Source organism: Vanessa cardui, chromosome 10, assembly GCF_905220365.1.
Source record: "Vanessa cardui chromosome 10, ilVanCard2.1, whole genome shotgun sequence".
NCBI lineage: Eukaryota > Metazoa > Arthropoda > Insecta > Lepidoptera > Nymphalidae > Vanessa > Vanessa cardui.
In genome coordinates, this window is record NC_061132.1 from 8,256,765 (window position 1) to 8,264,288 (window position 7,524).

At 33.4% G+C, this 7,524-nt stretch overlaps 1 protein-coding gene across 1 annotated transcript in view; it reads left to right on the forward strand.

Annotated features, from left to right (window-relative positions):
- The window catches only part of LOC124532810 (flotillin-2), a 287,470-nt gene that overhangs the window by 168,544 nt on the left and 111,402 nt on the right, over positions 1-7,524 (forward strand). The window lies entirely within an intron of this gene.

Sequence of the window (7,524 nt, forward strand, 5' to 3'; positions counted from 1 at the left end):
TTCTTTTTTTATTATAAAATATATACTTCAAGGGTAATTTGGTGATAGTTTGGTAAGGTTCTGAGCACAGGATCCATGACAAAGTAACGGAACGGAAGGGAACGGAACAATTCTGAGGAGCACGTTAGCGATACTCGGTCGAATCTTTTATTTATAGGTTATTTGGATATTTGAGTCACCTTCCGTAATGTGGTTATGTTTATGTAATTATCATAGTCGAATATTATAATCAACTAGCTACCCACCCCGGCTTCGCACGGGTGCAATACTGATACTAAATATACTACAGAATTTGTTTATATACGACATCACATGGCAAACTTCTAAAATTATCAGTGTTTCTTTACTATATTGTTCATGTATTATATACACAAACCTTCCCCTGGAATCACACTATCTATTAAAAAACACCGCATCAAAATCCGTTGCGTAGATTTAAAGATATAGGGACAGAGAAAGCGACTTTGTTTTATACTATGTAGTGATGGAACTCCTATACGGCTCGTAGTTAGGGTGCGATATGGGGCAGAATTTCTTACTATCTTTAATCAAATTTTGTGTATGTGATGTGATGTCATATGATGTACGAAATATAGTTGGTCATTTTCAAAGTTTTTTTGCTGAGTTCGATTACAGCTCCTTCGAGGGATCCTTGTAGTTTACGCCGCGTGACGTATTAAATCCGCATTTTCGAAAGTCTATTTTTGCTTTATTCGCAAGTTTCCTTTGAAATTGTCCTCGAAGTAGTTTCTGACTCATATAAACGGAACGCTTAATCTATCCATATTAAAAAAAATTAGTTAGTCAACATCAGCTTCACTTAAAATCAAAAAATAAATAAAATTTTAACAAAAAGAAAAACCGACTTCAAACAAAACACTATTTTAAAACAAATGAATATGCACGAAAAAGTAATAAAAATAATTGCGTATTCAACATATTTTTTAGAGTCTTCCTAAGTTAAATGAAATGAAAAATATTAGACTACTTAAAAGTCGATTAACGATTATATCATGTAGTTATAATTATTGTTATATTTGGAGTCGGTGTCAGCCAATAAAACCCTACAGTATATCTATCAAAAAACAATACGAGAATACTTTAATTTGTAAATTTGTAAAAAACATATTTGATGTTTTTTACAAATTACCTTTTACACAATAATATACTGGATCAATCAAGGCGCTCGTATCGCTTCTTTCTTTTGATTCTTGGGGCAAGGGCACCGTGGCTGACACCGGCTCCAAATATACCAATAACTAGAACTACATGATATAATCGTTAATCGACTTTTAAGTAGTCTAATATTTTTCATTTCATTTAACTTAGGAAGACACTAAAAAATATGTTGAATACGCAATTATTTTTATTACTTTTTCGTGCATATTCATTTGTTTTAAAATAGTGTTTTGTTTGAAGTCGGTTTTTCTTTTTGTTAAAATTTTATATATTTACTAAATTAAAAACTTTCAACTACGATATCGTTCGCCTGGAATTACTATTTAAGCCTTATCGCCCGCGGTTTCGCTCGCTTTTTACGTTATTAGTTGTCAAGTGCTGGGTAAAAAAATTAACATATGTAATTCCTTGAGTTCAAGTTTGCTTCACACCAAATTTCATCAAATTCGTTTCATTGGTTTGGTCGTGAAAGAGTTATAGACAGACAGACAGACAGAGTTACTTTCACATTTATAATATTAGTATAGAAGAATAGATTTCCATGATAAACTACGCAAAAGAACACAGACGCGTGAGAAACATTAATTATAATGTTTTTTTTTTTTCTTTTTCAGGTACACATGTCGTTCAACTAATATAATACGAGTAAGTTTCGAGGCAGAGAAAATGTGATAACTAGGTAAGTTTTCGGTCGTCACTCTCTCGGTAACACAGTTCTACGTCACATAATTCGTACTGGCTATTTGGATCGTCATAAAAATGTACGTTTGTCATGGTCAGGCGCAGATCTGCGAAGTGAAAGTCGTTCGAATGTTTTCTGCATCTAGCAGAAATTGCCTTGGACGCCGTCATCACGCATTATGCTTATGAATTGGTTTAGATAAATTAGAGCCTTCGGACGTGAAACGTGTAATATAGCATTAATGTTATAGTACGACACAACTTAGATGTCGCATCGGCAAATTCAATAAAACCGATTACTGACGATTTATACAACCAATAGAAATAGCACCCTGTCGCGCCATTCTACGCTATTCGTCGCTGCAGATTCTCGCGTCAGTTCAACCCGAGAAGGCAAGTGCATGTAAATCGACGTATCAAATTGACGAATATATTAGTCATTTGATATTACAAGTTATGACGTTTGTGTAAAGATTATATTTACATAAGAAATAATTATTGATAATTTTGGATGTGATGTGATCGGTTTTACGAATTTTGCCGATGCTACAGCTAAGTTGTGTCGTACTATACCCGGTAAATTGTAAACCATTTTGTAATGGACTAGTCGATTAATGTCAATTGCATTATATCGACCCGTTTGTTATGCTACAGTTAATAGGGGGGAGTTAACCCAGCTGTTATAGTATAGGAGTTATTGAATTATATACAAATCATTTATTTAATCCACAGATTGTTTTGTATACATTGATATTTTTGAGACTATTTAAATATTTAGCAAATGAAACTTTATGATTTCTTCAGGGATTACTCTAAATTAAACAAATAGCAAATGAATTTCGTTTTGATTTAAATATATTATATAAATTGTTATATAAGACCTCTTTAGCGTTTAAACCTACTTTTGACCGATAAAAGGAGTTAAGCTTAGACGGAAAGTTTCGGACGTAAAACCTTACAGATTAAGGGATAGAATTTGTCATTTCGTGGGAGAAATTTGGTGTATAGAGGTTAGTAGGAAAGAGTAAGCCTCTCTCAACATAGCGAATTAATAGTTCTTATCTGTATATACGCAACACAAAAGGTCAGGATTACTACGACTTGGCGTAGACAGCCAGTATACCGTTGAACTATTGTGTTATTAATGCTACTTATTTTCACTTTTTTTTGCTATCAAGGTTACTGTCGGATACCGTTAGAGGCATAATTTTATAACGAAGTAGGTTACAGCTAAGGAGAATGTTATTTATTATTTAAATGAAATTGAAGTAAATTGTTCGAATTATATAAATACTTTCTAGAAATTGTTCTCATTGAAAGCGAGTCTTTTTCAAAGTTCGTCGTCATCTACTGTTTGACTGGTGGGTGAATGCACCACCCATTTAAGTTAGACAACAAGTATCGAATGGTGACGTCAAATAAAATGTTATCATTTATGTAAATGAATGACATAATTTTATTCGCCACGTGTTATGTTATACGCGATGTTTTCCTAAGTATGTTATATTATAAATATTATTTTCTATATATTTATAGTTCTATTATGACTTATACAAGTCTGACTAAGATGCTAAAAAAAATATCTACGTTTTGTGTATGTGTGTGTTTGCGTGCATGCGTGTGATGTTTGTGAATATTTCATTCGCCTCGCATATCTCCAGAATAAGTAACGGTGTCGACACCAGAACAATTTCAGCGAACACGTAATAAAAATGGCATAATGATCAATTAAGTTTTTATTGAATGCGTTTAAGTAGTTTTATTACAATACAAAAACTGCATAACATGTCGATGTAGGTATATGATTATCTTTAATGGGTGGGAACTCTGAAATTAAGTACCTGAGTAAATCAGATTGAAGAGAGCATTCAATTAGGAGCCTGTAACGTCCCACTGCTAGACAGAGATAGTCTCATCAGTTATTCTGCCGCCAAACAACAATACTGAGTATTGTTGTGTTCCGGTTTGAAGGGTGAGTGAACCAGTGTAACTACAGGCACAAGGGACATAACATCTTAGTTCCCAATGTTGGTGACGCATTGACGATGTAAAGAATAGTCAATATTTCTTACAGCGTCATTGTGTATGGGTGATGGTGACCACATACCCACAGGTGGCCCATATGCTCGTCTGGCATCCTATTCCATATAAAAGATCGGAATTACGATTCGATGGGGAAATTATGCATAGCCGCTTGGCGGCGTGGAATTGTCATTGCGACCATTTAGCTATATGGCTATGATATGAATTTGTCGTTTATTGTATTGCCTTCCTTGTAGGGCTGTGCAACTGGGTAGGTACGACTCATCATTGCACCGTTAAATAACAGTACTTAAAATTGTTGTGCTTAAATTTAAAGGTCGATTGAGTCAGTGTAGAGTCGAGATGGCCCAGTGGTTAGAACGCGTGCATCTTAACCGATGATTGCGGGTTCAAACCCAGGCAAGCACCGCTGATTCATGTGCTTAATTTGTCTTTATAATTCATCTTGTGCTCAGTGGTGATGGAAAACATCGTGAGGAAACCTGCATGTGACAAATTTCATAGAAATTCTGCCACATGTGTATTCCACCAACCCGCATTGGAACAGCATGGTGGAATATGTTCCAAACTTTCTCTTCAAAGTGGAGGAGGCCTTTAGCCCAGCTGTGGGAATTTACAGGCTGTTGTTGTTGTTGTTGTTGGGTCAGTGTACAACTTCATGCACTAGGAATATCATTTTAGTTATCTAAGGGTGATAGAGCATTGTCGTTTTAAGGGATGGTTATTTATTTATTTATTTTTTATTGCACCGAAACTTAAAATTACATTTTTGTTACACAAAATTGCTTGAGTTGCAACAGGCGGTTGATTTGTCTTATAATGCTGATGTCTGAAAATTTTAGATGAAGGTGATCTTTTGTCATCAAATAGGCCATTTGTTAGTCGATGTATTAACTTCAAATAAAAAAATAGTATATTTTCATTAGAAATTTGTTTTTTTTTTGTTTATCTACGAAATTTTGTTACAAAATTTTCGTGTGTGTTAATAGTTTCCTGTGCGTTCGCTAAGTAAGCAACAGAAACCAGAAATATGAATACTTAAGCGGTATTTCATCGTTCTTATGATGTTTGAGTTATTTGTTTTGTAAGAGGTCGTTAGTTCAGTTCTAGTTATAGTTGCAGGTTCAGCTGTGATTTAATCATGTTCTTGGTTGACCTAGTTTGTGTGACCAACTTTTTTTGGTTTGTTTTTATATCGTGCTGTTATGGAAAAATATCGTATCGTATACTAGCTGTGCCCGCGACCTTATACACGTTTGAATTTAAAAATATATTATTGTAGCCTAAGTTACTCCTTATTATATCAGTTATCTACCAGTGAAAGTCAGGTCAAAATCGGTCCAGCCGTTCCAGATTTTAGCCGGAACAAACAGACAGACAGACAAAAATTGTAAAAAATGTAATTTTGATATATGTATCTTGTATACATACGCATATGCATTGAATAAAAAAGGGCTATTTTAATATTACAAACAGACACTCCATTTTTATTATATGAATAGATAAATAATATTCACGAATGCGTAGCAAGGTAAGATATGTTTTGTTTTATGATCACTGGCGCTTATAGACATCTTAGTAACAAAAGTAAACTTTCCTTCCTAATTAAAGATGCCTCTTGTGTCTGTCGATACACTGGCTCACTGACCTTTCAAATTGGAATAAGACTCTAAGAATTACTATTTAGCGGATAACTAAACCAAAGATTGCGGATAAATTCAAGCAAGTTGCACTAATTTTTTATGTACTTAGTTTGTGCTTATAATTCATCCCATGCTTGACGGAGAGGTACATATCATAAGAATGCATGTGTTTAAAATGCAACCCGCATTACAACAGTATGGTAGAACAAACTCCAAACCTTCTCAAAAAGGAGTGGAGGCCTTAGCCTTAGCCTAAAGGTATTTTTTATAGTAGGTAAGTTTTCTCCTACGGGTTTAAAGTATTGTATCATTGTTTTTAAGTATTCAGTTGTACAATTTTCCCTTTGACATTTGTGTTTAAATTATTGACATTAAAGTGATTACATGTAGTTTCCATTCCCTACTTACCTGATTCTCGTGATTGACATTTCCGTCAGCGACCCCTTAGGTCGCTTCAGATTAACTCGCATCTTGACTTGCAAATTCTATTGTAATACGACTGTAGTTACTGTTACATGATAGTTTGATGCTATGGCCAATTTACGTTCGTTTCTTCTCGTTATATAATAATGGTCATTGTTAATTGTTTATATTATTACATAGTATCAGATAGCTAAGCGGTTGGATGACTTTGGTCTTTATTAACCAATCTCGGGCTATAATTGACTTATGTTAATTTTGCTGTTTTTTTTTGTTTTTAATATTTATTTCCTGTTGATGTTGATCTAATGTAAGTATACGTTACTTTCATGTCTTATATTAGACAGTAAAATTTGGACGGAGAAATAAAAATAAAACAATTACGTTGAATTGTCATCTGTAAGGATTAAATTGGAACGTAAATATGCCTAAACTAAATGTGCCATCCTCATTAAACAGTATAAAACAAAGTCGCTTACCGCTGTCTGTTTCTATGTATGCTTAGATCTTTCCCATTACGCAATGTATTTTGATGCGGTTTCTTTAATAGATAGAGTGATTCGAGAAGAAGGTTTAGTTCCTAAAATTGAATTTGAATTGTGTTGCCATACCTGGCTAATATTTCCAAGATTGACTGTATATTCTACTTATTGTTACGTACTTTTGCGGAACACTTAAAACTAGAAACCGTTAGTGAATAAAAAATATGTCTATGAAACTACTAGACCGATTTTAATGAAACTTACACTGTGTCCTACGTTGCAATGTTCCTAACTTATTAATCTCAATAGGACTTTTAGTTTTCGAGAAATTCATAGACAAACATATAAACATGCACTTACGAAATTAAGCACACGTATCATCATATCATCATACTCAAATTTAATTAAATTCTAACAATGTTACATACATACACGAACTGATAACCTCCTTTTTTTAGAAGTCGGTTAAAAATTACACCAGATAATGACGTATTTTTGACTGATCATGGCGTGTTATTGCACAGCGTGTAATGACTTACATGTATTCTGAGTTGCCATTATTTAATTATCAATACACACAAAACTGCTTGAAATGTATTCACGTTTGATATACATTTTGAATACAATATGATTTGATACTTATTTTGTTACAAGGATTTCATTATTATGCAATAGATTAAATAATAATTTGTCATACATTTCGTTTTTAGAGATCATAGAGTTGTTTCGTCTGTTGCGACGTTGTATTATTTTTTTCCGGTTGTTATGTAAGACGGTTTTTATTAAAGGTAAACACAATAATAATACATATTAGAGAAACGAGAACAAACTTACGACGTTAACAATACGTCTATTTTTAAAATCGTTTACACTGACTGACTTTTTACATATGGACAAAATTAGTGAAATTATACTTTCTTCCCTTAAAGACCTTTGTACTAAAAAAAGGTGCGTTTCTTTTGCTGGTTGTTTCCAGATGTGATTTTTGGCAATCAATAAGAGTACCTAATGCTTCTACTTGTATTGAGTAAAGATTTCGACTTAGATACTGGGCCAATATTAAAAAGCTGTATAGA